The sequence below is a fragment of the Triticum dicoccoides genome, chromosome 2B, assembly GCF_002162155.2.
Source record: "Triticum dicoccoides isolate Atlit2015 ecotype Zavitan chromosome 2B, WEW_v2.0, whole genome shotgun sequence".
In the NCBI taxonomy this organism is placed as follows: Eukaryota; Viridiplantae; Streptophyta; class Magnoliopsida; order Poales; family Poaceae; genus Triticum; species Triticum dicoccoides.
In genome coordinates, this window is record NC_041383.1 from 145,965,771 (window position 1) to 145,981,456 (window position 15,686).

The following is a 15,686-nucleotide window of genomic DNA, read 5'->3' on the forward strand; positions in this document are numbered from 1 at the left end:
ATGAATTACAAACTTGTCGTCGTCCTGAAACATTGAGAATCTCAGTTTTTAAATCCCACTAAATCAAAAACTCATCCAAAAGACATGAAACTTGGCATGGTTTCATGACATGGCACATATATGTCGTGGTAAAAAAATCGTCCAGTTTGAGAAGAGGCGCACACGTTAGTAGGCAACGAAGTCCTTTTTGAAACAAAAAGCTGCCACATTAATATCGCAAACGGTTATATTATATTAATCGTGTTGAAATTTAACCATACTCGGTGGCGTGCGTGCAGGTGTTTGATTAGATTGGATGAGCGTGAGAAGTCTGCCATGTAGGCTTGATGGGACTCGTGTGAGCAGTCTGCCGTGCAGGCTCGACGGGACGCGTGCATCCTATCCACCTCGCAGTCGCAGCCTCGACGGGACACATGCGATCAGCAAGTCCTCCCGTGCTCACCGGGAAGCGAGCTCTTTAACCTCCATGCACCAGCCGCCGCCCACCTCGCTCACAACGTCTCCATTAATGGGTTAATTAAAGCACCTAGACGGAGGGTGTTTGCTTGTGATCCCATGACAGCATTTTCTTTGTTCGTGTTTTCAACTTGTATTCCGCTCTAATTTAAATTGCCACATAGGGCAATGGATAATACGACCACAAATAAAATGGGATATTATGACGACAAATTTACAATGGCGAAGATAATAATTGTCTTACATATTCCAGATAATTTAAAATGCCACATGCGACAAAGCCCGGAAGACACGGGGGTAAGAGAAGAAGGAAATTCAGACAATGATCTGGGTCGCTATTGTCTCTACTCGTCGATGGATCTCCGGGTGACGAAATCCTCTAGCTCCTTCTTCAATTCTTCACGACTTTGCTTGAAAGAAGCCACGGATTCCTCCACCTCCTGCTCGTGCTCGATCTGGTGCTTCCTCAAGCCACCCATCAGTTCCTCGACGACCGCTTTCAGTGTCATCTCTGATGCACTGCTCTGCTCATGCAGCATCTTCCAGCCGGCGGCCTCATCCTCCTTGTCGGCGACCAACTTGAGGAGCTTCGCATTGTCACCCATGAGTTGCTAAATGAGGCCGGTTGCCTTGTCAACCGAGGCATCACTGATATTGAGCAGCTTCATCAAGCCATCGATCAGCTCCTGCTACGTAGTGACACCGCGAGAATGTCGTCGTCGCTGGCGAAGGACTTCAGGAACGCCGGCTCATCGCACTGGCCGACGCCGCGTATGCTCTTGTGAGAGCCCTCGCGTGCCCGTGAGAGCTTGTTCGAGGGCTCCGCAGCATGCCGGGACATCTCTGCTGTGGCTGCGGCTTCGCGACGGGACCTCTCTAGTGCTTCCGCAACCTTGGTCTTTGTTGCATGGTTATATGTCCACCCTAAACTCCTCCTACCGGTCATGGCGGAATGACTTGACAGGAAAGACCAGTTTTGTGGGTGATGAGGAGAGGAGCTGTGAAGTAATTTCCGAGTGGGTAGTTTTTATATCCCGGTGCTAAGTGTGAACACATATTATTTGATAGGTGTGAAAATTTTTGCAATTACTTATTGTGTTGTAATCTACAATGTGACGAGAAACAAGGTCAAAATTTATTGATGGCAGAAGGTTGAACACATGGTTGCTCGCCGTTGAGTCAGTTGTTTGCCATGTATCACACACATCTTGTTAAGTTGAACCATTTCTTTTGTGTCCGCTAATTGAGAAAAGTTCGTCTGAGTGAACCGTATGCCCTATATGACACACACCTTGATCTGGCTAACCGTTTTTGTTGCACTCCCTAATAGGAAACTGTTCATCGAAGCAAACTGTATGTCATATATTGCACACACATTGATCTGGCTGCCCGTTTTCGTTGTTCTGCCTCATCACAAACAGTTCGAATGGATCAACCGCGTGCACTAGATCGCACACGCTACTAAAATATGAACTGTGTTTGATGTATCATTCATCGCAAACGTTTTGCACCTTTTTTGACGGTTTTTTACATCCCCGTTTGTGATTAATGCATCGCACACAGTTTTTTCAAAGGGTCTCTGATCATACTGTCGCGTTAGCAGCATCCTGCAGTAGTGGATACAAAGTTCAAATCATATCTGTTTAAGACAAAGCAATATAGACAGAATATAAGTGGGGGAAACTACACAGCAATAACAACACTTCTAATGTGCATGACATGAGAACATAATTGTTTATTCAATTGAAACTGAAATCAACATCGAGCAAGTTACAATAGCAAACCAGTTAAAGAAATAGGTTTAAAACATACCTGTTGCGCATTGGAGTTTCAATCCCATCCTTCAAATTTGAAATTAGTTGGTATGAGCAAATACAGTGATGCAAGAGCAAAGGAGTATGAACCATAGCTACGGAACCTGACCTGAGAAAAATTCTTCTTCTGCTTTAAGAATTGAGTTGGGGTTCGGAGTGGTGGTTCTCGTGCTTTGGGCACTGCAGTTGCCTTACTAACTACTCGTGTTTGGGTGCTCTGTGGTGGAGACAGTGCTGTGTCAATTGGAACTGGGTTACTATCTTCTAGGGTTGGTGTCGTGGAATTGTCATGGCAGATGTCCTAATGTAAGGACTTAGTCGCGAGGCCAACGCATCTATGTGGTAGCTTGAAGGGTTTGAGCGGAATCGAGAGACGCAACACAAAAGACGAGGATTTAGACAGCTTCGGGCCCCAGGAAACATCATCCGGTAATAACCCTACATGCTGTTTGGGGCTAGGTCTCATTATGATCATGAGGGAGTCGCCGTAAGCCGGCTCTCCTCCTGTGTCTAGTCCTAGATATTGTTTCTTGTTGCTTGTCCCTCTTTGGGGAGCCCTGCCCCTCTTTATATAAGTTAGAGGGGCGGGTTACATGTGGAGTCCTAGTAGGACTAGGACTAGCCTATCTTCTCTTACAAGTTAAATACAAGCCCGGGTCTTGCTTCCTCATAAAGGCAATATTTGTCATCCCTTTCCTCATAAGCCGTCCCATCATAACATGAGACGGCCTTATGGGCTTTGGGCCTTGTTGTCCATCTGACCCGCCCGCCGGGTCTCCAGTGAGTTGCCTAGCTCCAGCCGGGTCTTCTGGTGAATCGCCTTGTCCGGCCTGGTCATAACTCTGACCGGGTCATACCGCAGGGTATATCACCAACATTAGCCCCCAGTTTAATTTGGATTTATCCATGTTAAACTGATCCTGTAAAATAAACACAAGAACAAACTTGATAGGTTATGCTCCGGGTTAAATATTTTTCCTGAACCGGCACCTGATCATCTTTAAGTCGTTGTCATTTCCTCCTGGATGCATACTCAAGATCTTATAGCAAATCTCCTTTAACAGATATGTCCAAACCTTGCCAATGTAAAAAATCCAGGCACTTCTTCTAAAAAATCCAAGTCAATAGGCCAGCTTCGTAACTAATCTGCTGACATTGGCTCTTGTAGAGAAATATTGTGAAGAATAATCCACTTGAATCGGCCTCCAAAGCGCCGGCTTTTAAAAAATATTGGTCTTGAAAAACTCATCTTATTTTCAGCCGGCTTGAAGATGTAAATCTTGCCAATTTATGATTACCAAAATCGCCGGCTTGTAAATATTGATAGCACCGGGTCATAACCGTTGCCGACGTCGGGTCATAATTATTGGTGACACCAGATCATGATTGTTACAAACACCGGGTCAATATGATCTGCTCAAAAACTGAGAATTTGAAGATTTTCTCCCTTATATGTATATTACCTGTAGCCCCTAAGTGCCGGGTTGTCATGCTTGCAGCAACCTGGGGCTTGTAATTGCCTTATGCTCATAAAACTTCAACCAGTGTAGCCCCCAAGGGCCGGGTCATTATGCAATAATGAGAAGGGACTTTGTAAATATTATCATCTAAACTAGAGCAGCAACGTGTAGCCCGCAAGGGCTGGCTCAGTAAGACATTACTGAGCTAGGACTTTGTATATAATTCATTGATAATAACATCATATGATGTAATCTCCACCATGGGGCTTGAACCCACTTCCACAAGGTTAAGAGCTTTGTGCTTTACCAACTCAGCAATGGATCGTTCAATATAATGGATTAAGACTTGTGTACCTTGAACTGTTGACAGGAGCAATTGGTAGCCCCCAAGGGCCGGCTCATTACGACGTGATGAGTCGGGTCTTCAATGAGGTGAGCAAAAATGACTTTGCATTAGCCCCCAAGTGCCATGGTGCATGCTGGCAGTGACATGGGACTTCCATATTTGATGTAATCCCAACTTGAATAATGTAGCCCCCATGTGCCGGGTTGTAAGCCTGCAGCGACTCGGGACTATTCCTTCCATTGTAGAATAAATCATATCCATTGATAAAATAATAGCTGTTGCGCTAAAGCGACTTTGAAAACCTCAATTATAACACTGGTTATTGATAATCGCAATAGAAATCCAGCCATGTTGGCTATTCAAGATTTGAATAATATAATCCGGTATGAAAACCTCAATCATTCAATATCATCATGAAAATCCAGCCAGTTTTGGCTATTAAAGATTTGAATACCTCATCGGTTGACAAGTAAATCCGGAGTTTAAATACCTGGTGGCTCTTGGCGGATGACGACTTAATGCGCATTCACTGTAAGCCGGAATTTTTGTAACCCGGTAGCCTATAGCCCTTGAGAAAATCAATAATTGATAACCCTTTTGAGACACCAATTTCAATGATGAGCTTGGACTGAAGCATTTATATAAGTCATAATTCTGCAAATCCTGCATAGAGTTTAAACAACATATGCCCTGGCGACTTAACGTCAAGAGCCAGGGCGGGTAACCACCCAAATGTAGTCTTATCCTGCACACAAGTAGATTACAAGATCCCTATGATCCTTTGAATGATACGCCGGTTTATGTGACCCGGACAGTGAAGTTGATTCTGTAAGAGCCGGCACATATGATATTTGTGACAACTCAAATACTTACGATTGTATAAAAAACAGATAAAAATTATTAGGCTTCTGATTCGAATACGGTCAGTAAACCGTTCCAAAGGGGTTAAGCTAAGATTCGAATACGGTCATATAGCCCCCAATGGCGTTGGCGTTGCCGATCAAAGTGGGTATCGACAGCTATGTTCTCTTTTGTTCGAATATGACCTATGTTTGAACAGGAAGCCCCCAAATGACCTTAAGAGTTGTTTAGCGACGCTGATTCAAATACGATCCACGTCGATTCCCAAAGGGGTTGAGCTATGATTCGGATACGATCAAGAAGCCCCCAAGTAGGTTCTGCAGTTTGCCAATCAAAAGGGTATCGACAGCTATGTTCTCTTTGGTTCGAATACGACCTATGTTCGAAAAAGAAGCCCCCAAGTGACCATAGTTTTGGCATTGCGCCGATCAAGAGGGTACTGATAGCTATGCCCGATGAGCAGGAAGCCCCCGAGTGACCATAATAAAATAGCTGTAAGGCAGGATACCCATGTTTTGAACCATGCATCATGGCAGCAAGTTCTCTTTGGTAACCATTAATTTGTCTGAGATTTCGAACTTGCGAGAGATTAATTCTTTTTGAACCAGAAATTCTTAAATTGGATATTGAGATCCTCAAAGCTTTGTAAGGAACAAATTTACCTTGATCCGGATATTGAACCGGTTTTGAGAGCATCAAAGCTTTGCAGGAGAGAGATGTCTATTGAGCTGTATTTTAAACCGGAATCTTCATTTTGAACCGGAAATTTTTCTGACGGCCTTTAAATATTCGCCAATAAAGCAGCAGCCTCCCGGGCCGGGTTATCTTCCCTTCAATGACTCGGAGTTCTTAAATTCATTGACACCAGCTAATTTTGTCGAGCCATACCATTGTAGCCCCCGAGTCTCTAGATGACTCGAAGAGTTGGCTTGAGATTCTCCATATTTGTCCATAGTAGAAGGTGTATATCATTGGCGTTGATAGCGCGATGTGAATCCACAGAAGGTTGAGGTGACTGCGACGGGTTTATAAATGAGCCGTATCAGCAACTCGAACAATGGTTCCTTACAACTGGCTGTTTGAAGTTTAACCAAGCTGTAGTGGCGGCGACTTGTGCGCCTGCCCATTGAGCCATCCAGTGCAGGCGGCGGCTGATAATACATGATAATTTGCCTCCAATTTGTTGGAAGAAAACCGGGCTTCCCAAGTAGTGACTTGCTCATACTCAATAAACAACTCATGCAGACAGGTGCGGCCCGATGTATTGATGTAGACCAGGCCACAAGAGACAGACGGTAAAGACGACCGCAACATCTGAGGCGGCACAGACAGATAAACCGGCCGTGGCGTTGTAAGCCGGTGCGGACGGGCAAGTTGTCCTCCTTGTTGTAAGCCGACGTGGTCGCGAGAGACGGCCACGGTGTTGTAAGCCAGTGCGGGAGTCCGTTGAGTAATGACGACCACCTATGCCCGAAGATGTTGGCATGCCTCCATCTCCGCGGTATAATATGTCATAAATAATTGCCCTGCATAAACAATATTGCAGACCAAGGCAAAGACAAACTTGTTCTTTGGCAAAAACAACATGTGCTAATAAAACAAACTTGGATGGATATCACCTGATTTGTCGATGTATATGTAGGAGTCAATCGTGACATTTAGAAGACGCAGCGGGCGCGTGAATAAGTCGCACGGACAGACAAGTCGACCGTGGGTGCGGACGGTTGAGTCGGCCGCGGGCACAGTCAAATGAACTAGCAGTGCAGAATGATGATGATGTGCGCTCCGTACCCACGATATAATGCCATTTTTATAGAAAATGATTACCCTGTATACAAAAAATACCGTAGAGAGGAGTAGTTGCGCTTGGAGTAATTAAAGTGTACTAAAGAAATATATATAGGAGAAATAGCACCTGATTCATTTTTTGAACACAGGTGATGATGACCAACTGTGAGGTGAGACCGTGGTCGCAGCCGAGGGGCGGCGGCTCAAGTAACCCGCCAAATCCGTTTGGTTGGTCTGTCAAATCCATGTCCATCTCATCCACCATATCGTGGCCTCTCTCTCTTATTTTTTGTGATGGTATACTCAAGTAGTATTTTCCAAATCATGAATACTAGCAGTACTCCAACCTGGCAAATTGTATCTTTCCTCTGTTTTTTACGTGGAAGTAGCATGCAACAGCATTGGCTTAATTGCCTCAGGACTTGAAGTTGTGCGTGGATAAGAAGACGTGGTCGAGCTTCCAAACTTGCGGCTGGTTATTGTCTGTCTTGGAAATGATACTGCCAAGTCGTCGAGGCGAGGCCCGGAGGCGAAAAGGCACCAACGGGGCACGGACGCAGCTGCGGTAGAGTCCGAGTCCTCCTCCGGGTTGTGGTTACTTTGACCGAAGTCAACTGGATTGGGTGGTTAGCTATTGTTGTGTTGAGACCCTGCTGCAATGGATCGAGCGATTTGTTTCTTTTTTGTTGATTTCTCCTTTGCTGTTGATGATTGAACGGCGACGGTGACTCCGATCGGCTTGACGGAGACTGGCGCCCCTACAGCTTGGCGGCGGCCTGTCGGAATCCGGCGGCTCAGCGTGGCGGCTCAAGCCCGGGCCGGCTTATGGCAGACAATGGTGAAGGCCATCGAGCGTCTGCAACGGCTCGAGAGCAGCTGAGGCAGCGATGGTGACGCGAGGACAGCCGACATTGGTGACCCGATGGCAACGTTACCCAAAGGCAACCTGAAGCGGAGGTAGTGGCGGCTTCCTGAACTAATTTAGCCATGGCAGCTCGAAAGCGGAAATTTAAGGCAAAAACATAGCAGCGGCAACTAGAGGGCATCCGTCCGTGAAGCAGAGGCGAGGGCGACTCGATAGTAGAAACCGGGCGCGTGTTCCAATCCGGTTCCGGGTCATGGGCAGTTTTCCCACTCTTTTTTTCTTTTTGAGCAGATCGAATCAAGCAAAATATAACTGGTCGCCGGCTGAAATAGTGTTTTTTCCGTCGATCTTTGCTCCCTACTCGTGGAAGTAGCAGCAACAGTGTGTCCTGATGATTACGCATGCGGGTTTATGACATTGGTCAACCGACGGCTTTGATGGATTGGAGCGGCAGCCAATATTGATTTTCTTTTGGTCTTGGTATATACTGCAGGTCGCGGGGGCGATGCATAAACGCAACCCTATTTTCTCTTGATCTCGAATCTATATGTGTGGGTTTGACTGCTTGCCGACGATGTTATCTTCTGTGCCGGCTCTTTTTCATCCGGTGCACCGTGATCTTCTCGATCCCTAAAGAAAAATTCCTTCAAGAACTCAACACCACCGGTGCGCGAGCCCCATGGTGGGCGCCAACTGTTGTGGAATTGTCACGGAAGATGTCCTAATGTAAGGACTTAGTCGCGAGGTCAACGCATCTATGTGGTAGCTTGAAGGGGTTGAGCGGAATCGAGAGACGCAACACACAAGACGAGGATTTAGACAGCTTCGGGCCCCGGGAAACATCATCCGGTAATAACCCTACATGCTGTTTGGGGCTAGGTCTCATTATGATCATGAGGGAGTCGCCGTAAGCCGGCTCTCCTCCTGTGTCTAGTCCTAGATATTGTTTCTTGTTGCTTGTCCCTCTTTGGGTAGCCCTGCCCCTCTTTATATAAGTTAGAGGGGTGGGTTACATGTGGAGTCCTAGTAGGACTAGGACTAGCCTATCTTCTCTTACAAGTTAAATACAAGCCCGGGTCTTGCTTCCTCATAAAGGAAATATTTGTCACCCCTTTCCTCATAATCCAGCCCATCATAACGTGAGACGGTCGTATGGGCTTTGGACCTTGTTGTCCATCTGACCCACCCGCCGGGTCTCCAGTGAGTTGCCTAGCTCCAGCCGGGTCTTCTGGTGAATCGCCTTGTCCGGCCAGGTCATAACTCTGGCCGGGTCATACCGCGGGGTATATCACCGACAGTTGGGGTTCAAAGGGGTGTAGTTGGTTCTCTGTCCTACTGGGTAGGGGTACAATTTGCAAGAGTCTGGGTTATGTGTGGTGGGGCTGGTTCTTGGGCAAGTACAACCGTGGTTCTATCTGCATCGACTGGTAGCACTATCTTTTTTGAAGACCGTGTTGTTACTCCCTTAGATACTGCAATCACCCCCTCCAATTCAAATGGATTATAAACAAGAACAATAATTGAATTTATAGACATTGTATGATAGACATGTGCAATGGATAGTGGGGAATAAAAGAGGGCATGAAACAATTCACATTTATGTTGTCTAACCAAACAGGATAGCATGACACAATTTCAGATATATGATGGCTAACTAAATAAGATAGCATGACACAATTTCACATATATGATGGCTAACTAAACATGATAGAAAGACATAATTCAAAATATGATGACTATGTAAACAGGATGACATGATATAACTATATGATGTATTTATTAAATAGGTTGTCATGCCATAATTCACATACATGCCCCATACGGAAACATGATGGCATGATATAATTCATGAATAGAATGACATAATTCAAAATATGATGACTATGTAAACACTAAACAGGATGAGATCATATAACTATATGATGTCTTTATTAAATGGGTTGGCATGCCATAATTCAGATAGATTACGCCTATATAAACATGATGGCATGATATAATTCAAATATATAATTTATATACTAAGCAAATAAGTAGATGGCAATCGCATATATGATGTCTAAACTAAGCAAATGGCATTCAATATTGTGTATATGATGTAAAAACTAAGCAATGCAAGACAACATATGCATGATATGAGTAATATAACCCTGCCAAGTTTGAGCATAAACCTCGGGGGGAAATAGGACTCGTCATCTGTTTCTGAATCCTCCTCCGAGGAGCCATCTGTAATGTCACACCCTGCATTTTGTAACATTTCATTTTCATTATTAAAGCATGAAAGTTTGGACCAACAAAAACTTTTTTTTGCATTATTTGGCTTTTATTTGGAGTTGGTTTCCTCTCTGTGTTTCTTTCAAGTGCTTCTTGAAGTCAACTACTCTACCCTCTAAATTCCATCTCCTTACCCCAAGCTCCTGACCAATGACCATGCCAGGTGAATAGTGCTATATAGAATTTTCTTACAAAAATAATTTGGCCAGAAAGTATTTTCTAAAATTAGTTTTCCAAAAACCCCTGAATTGAGGTTTGCACTGCAAGTACTTGATTAAGAGCAGTAAAAATCATTCCAAAAATATATTTGACTCCTATTAGATATAGGATGCCCAGGAACCACAAACCTATAATTTTAAAAATTGTTTTACTATTTTATTTAAAGGCTTTTTCTTAAGGCCAGAAATGGTCTTTAATAGGGAAAAATTATTTTATTGTTTTAAAAATATTTGACAAAATTTATGGAAACTCATAGGACATATATTGTCCATATATAAGAGTTTCAACACCTCGTCATGTTCAAAATATTGGTCAAATCCCTCTAAAACCCTTCCTGGATATTTCAAGCTTTTGAAATATTTACAAAGGAAATATTCTCCAAAAATTCCAGGAAAATTCTATCATGTCACATATGACATATTAGATGATCTTGCCAAGCCTCAGGACTTGGAGAACATGATAACACCATCAAAACCCCTCAAAACTATCTCTGTCCATTCTGAAGTTTGATCAACTTTACAATGCCAAGTATGTCCAAATGTTCTCAAACTTGGTGGACATGCTTCATTGGTCTAATGATGCATCTGGACCAAATGGCACAGGTTGGAGAAGAGGAAGTCTTGGTCAAAGTGCCTCAAAACCCTCTCTGACCAGAATCAAGTTTGAACTACTTTGCACTACCAACTTTTTCTCCAAGACCCCAACTTTGGTGAGCCTGACCATGTGACCAAATAAGGCCACCACACCAAGTGGTACATCAAGGAGAAATGATTTACTCCACTGGATCTACACAAATCCATTTCTGCCCATTTCTAGGGTTTGCAAAAGTTGCATTGGCAACTTTGTTCAAATAAGCTCAAAATGGGTGGAAGGCCCTAAATATATGTGAAATTTCACCCCTTAGAGTATCTTGGCCAGTGGGAGTCATTAGCTTACCCAAAACTCCATCAAACACCTTCTGGCAGAATACTAAAAGGCCTATTTTTGCCACTTTCACTAATCTCCTTGAGTTCATCTTTTTGCCACAACCCCTCCTCACTCCCCTCTGTCACTTAGACACTTTTCTACCCGAGGAAGCAATGTGGAGGAAGGAGGGAATCACGTTTGTCCTCTCTGGACAACAGCTTCCCTTCTCTCTCCCAGCCTCTCTCTCTCCCCTCTGCACCCCAGAGCATCCCAGGCTCTTTCCAGGTTTTGCCCCCTTCCACTGTAGCCTCCAGACAGAAAAGGACGCGCGCGCGACGCGGAAAACCCGCGGATGCCGGCCAAAGTCGCGCTCTGGAGCACCTGCCAGAGCGCCGACCGTTGACACCGCGCCTCCCGACCGCCTCGTGCCTTCCCATCGCGCCAGTTGATGTGTCTCGACGTCTGCGACACGCCGCCGTGCCGTCCCCATTGTCTCTCCCTCTCTCTCCCCTCCTGCAGCGCGTGCCCGATGCCGCCCGGCTCGGCCAATGGCCGGCCTCACACGCGCGGGCGCCAGAACCCTCCCCCGCTCTCTCTCCTTCTCACTGGCGCCCTACTCCATCCCCACGAGCGCCGTGGACAGCTCCAACTCCTCTCCCACGGTCTCCAGAGCCGATCCCGCGGGCGCCCGTAGGCCACGCCTACGGTGAACCGCGGCCAGCCTATATAAGGTGCCCCCGAGCCTCTCTCTTCCTCCCTGTCGCCCCTCCACACACCCAATCGGCCTCCCGCACCACTCCTTCCTCTCCAGAACCACCCGAGCTCGAGATCGAGCTCGAGCTCCGCCGCCTCGGCTCGTCGGCGTCCGCGCGGTACAGGCCTTCTCCGCCCCAGCTCTCTCTCGATCTGGAACCGCGAGGCGCCACTGATTCTTTCCCCCCTCGTTTCCCCTTGTTTTGCAGCCGGAACCGGCCGGAGCCACTGACGCCGAAGCGCCTCCGCCGCAGGACCTCGTCGCCGGCGAAGCAGGCCACTCCGGCGACCGTCTCCACCACCACCAGAACCGCGACTCGCCCCTGAGTCCGACGGTAGTCTCCGCATCCCTTCCCGTGCCCTGTACCGCCGCCGGCGAGCTCGCCATCGCCTCTGGCCGGAGGTAGACGACGGCCGCCATGGGGCCGGCCCGTCAGCCACACGCCCTGACGGGTGGGATCCACCCGTCAGGTTTAAAACGTGCGCGCGCGCGCACCGATCCGCCGTCGGCCGAAGGCGTATTCAGCCTTTACGCCTTCGACGTGGCGGCCGCGTGGGCTGGGTTTCCCCCCTGGGCCTGCTGCTGCTGTGGCCTCTCTGGCCCAGTGGCACAGCGCCGTTTTTCTTTTTCCTTTTCTGTATTATTTCCAAATATTCCACAGGGCAGAATATTAATCCAAATGCATTGATTCCAATTTCTAAATTCCTAGAATATTGCAACCTATTTAATGGTGCAACTTTCACTCAAATCCAACCACCTTTTCTTCTCTGTAAATATTTAAATGTGGTTTTTAGCATTTAAATAGGCCTTTGAAAATCCATGACTCCTATTTTGCTGCTCCAAAACCAAAACCAAAAGTTGTCCCCTTCCTAGCCTTCCTCCTAGTATTTTACAAAAATAAGTTGACATTTTTGTGAGCACTTTGACTTTTCTGTTTTTATTATTGCCTTATTTTCCCGTTGTTTTCTTGCGACGTTAGATCCCGTATTTGACGAGGTAGCTGAGGAAGAAGGAGGAGCAGGGCCTGAAGACTTTGAAGATCAAGCCAACCAAGGCAAGCAGCCCTTTGACCATGACTATGATACCCCTTTATATGCATGTCATTTTTAGCTCTTTATTATCGATGCATCGGAATCATGATGAGATGGTGAACCACGTGGGTTGGTTACCACGATTACTTCCTCGTTGATACTTGCAGTGTGCATGGCCCTACCTTCTTATGAGGGTTATGCCGGTGGGAGTAGATAGGATGCAAATGTAGATGCTACGCAAATGGGGTGGGTTTGTGCATGGTGAAGGAGGCAATGTGATTTCAAAAGTCTTTTCGAAAACCCCTTCGGGTGCCACTTATGCCCGAGGGAGATGATGAGATGGGTGACCACTTGATGACGAAGTGGTGTGCCAAGGAAGGTGTGTGTTGTTTTCAAAACGGATTGGTCGGAGTTGCGACCGTTATTCCAACCTTACATGCGCGACCACTCTACCCTTATATGGGAAAGGGCATTATTGAGTACCTAGACCGATACTAGCTTGGAGCCCGCATTACTAGTGACGGGGGAGAGTTGGTGCTCTCTCTTGGGACGGGGTCGTGCCAGGTAGGGCGGCCATGACTGTTTTCACAGGGCACCGGACACACTGTTGGTACCCCGTGCTTGTGGTATGTGATGAAAATGGGAGCGAGGCTCCACAACTTTATGATGTGAAATGTTCGGCACGGGGGTTACTACCAATCGAGTGGACTCCATGTTAGTGTCGTCTAGGGAAAGGTAGTGATCGGGTGCTTACCCCGGGTACTTGAGGTACCGCGGGTCGTGGATGACACGGAAGTTCCCCGGATCTAGTGGGTAAAGTGTGCAACCTCTGCAGAGTGTAAAACTATTCGAATAGCCGTGTCCACGGTCAAGGACAGTTGGGTAACCGCTCTTGGGCTACGTCCACTTGTTTCCAAACCCGATGTGTGTGAGATGATGGTGTTGTCTTGGATCAAGTCAGAGGACTTGACACGATTGAGATGGGTTGGTGCCCTCTCTGTTTATGATAAATGGGTTGGTGCCCCTTTCTATTTATGTTGATATCTGTGACCAGTTCTTATGGATACTTGAATTCTCTTGATGCATGCTTTATAGGATGTTGAACATGTCATTGCACTCAAAACTAGCTTTATGCAAAACTTTACCTATGTCATGCATTACTGTACCTTGAACCAAATCATGGGTTGCTTGCGAGTACATTCAAAGTACTCATTGGCTTGCCACTGGTTATTTAATTAACCAGGCATGGAAGAACCGGAGTTCGGAGAAGAGTTCTTTGGAGGCGATCATGCGAACTAGGGCGTTTTCCCAGTCAGAATGCCTGTAGGGTTAAGGCAGATGGCATGGGTTCTACTTATCGACGACGTTTTCCGCTGCTATGTTTCATTTGATGTTCAGCCCTTAAGGCTTTATCGATGTAAGACTTGACCATGTTGGTCACTATTTGTGTAAGACGGTATGTATGGATGTAAGACTCTTGTTATTCAGCTTCTGTGTGTTCAGTGAGCATTGATCTCTGGGATCACTGTACACGTGCATTCGGTGATCACGACTTGCGAGTCGGGGTCCCCACAGAGCTGGTACCAGAGCCATCCTGACTGTAGGAAGCCTTAGTTAGCATGGACGTTAGTTAGAGCGAGACTATCCACCAGCTTACCCATATACCTATGTTTATGTTAGTATCCCAAACATAGGTCACATTCCTTTATTGACCCTTCCCCTTCCACTTTTTGTAGATGGCCGCCGTACCCGAGGACTTCCTGACCACTGGGTTTCCTGTGCTTCTTGAGGATAGCCTCAGGAAGTGCCAGTTCACTCGAGTCCCCACCTTCTCCTACCACGAGCACTGGGTCGACAGCACCAAGAGGGAGTATCACGTGGAGGTAGTCGTGAGGGAGAATGACGCCCCGACGAGCTGGTTCTTTGAGGGACCCCAGATGGCGACACTGCTTCTCGCCGTGGAGACTGCTGCCCTCAAGGCGCTGACTCGCCTCCGGGATCTCCTGCCAGAGATGGCGAGAGAGCCAGCCACTCGTTACCTGCCTTATCGTAAGGAAGGTGATGACGAGAGCAGCGCACCAGCACCACCCTTGGACGAGGGACTTTCTCTCCGCTTCCAGACCTACTTCAGCTTGTGTGCCGACAGTCTGGCGCAACACCTGGCCTCGGAGTCGACGGAGCTTCGGAAGGAACTCCGCGAGACCAAGGAGCTCCTCCGCATAGTTCAGATGAAGGCAGACAGGATCAAGAAGGACGGAGCGCCCCCTGGACAGCCCGCAGTAGCGTATCGAGGCGGACGACCCCCACAGGTCGCACATGCCGAGGGACCACCTCAGCCACGCCGTATGACGGCAAAGGAGTACCGCAACCTCTTCAAGACGCCACCAGCAAAGCAGCGCCGTGTTCTGCTCCTTCACTCCCCCGCTTCCTCGAGCGATGAGGAGACCAAGACAGATGAAGATGAGGAGGAAGACCCAGAGGAGCCAGAATACCCGACCGAGCATTCCACCACTTAGACTCCGTTCAGGACTAGGATAGGCTAGCTCGTAGCCTATGGTTGGATAGGTCGTGTACCCCTTTTGCGAAGTCGAGTCCTTGTAATGGTTCTTATGAAACCATGTTAGGTTGTGTTTGCTTTCAACTTGCTTTGATGAAGTCGTACTTTCCCTTTGGGAGCTTGTAAACGACTACATTCCCCATTTGGTTTTAATGCATGAGTTTGGCCCTTCTGGCCTTTGTTTTACTTAATTTGTGTCACACCACCCCCTTGCTAGGCATTCCATCTCTACTGCTTTCCCTCATTGTTGTTCCCAATCATGAGACCTTGACCGCTCCAACAGGATGCCTGTTGTAACACGTACTGGTACCTCTACCCAGTCGCAAGAAGCCGGAGGTTCTGCTGAGGCCGGAGCCAG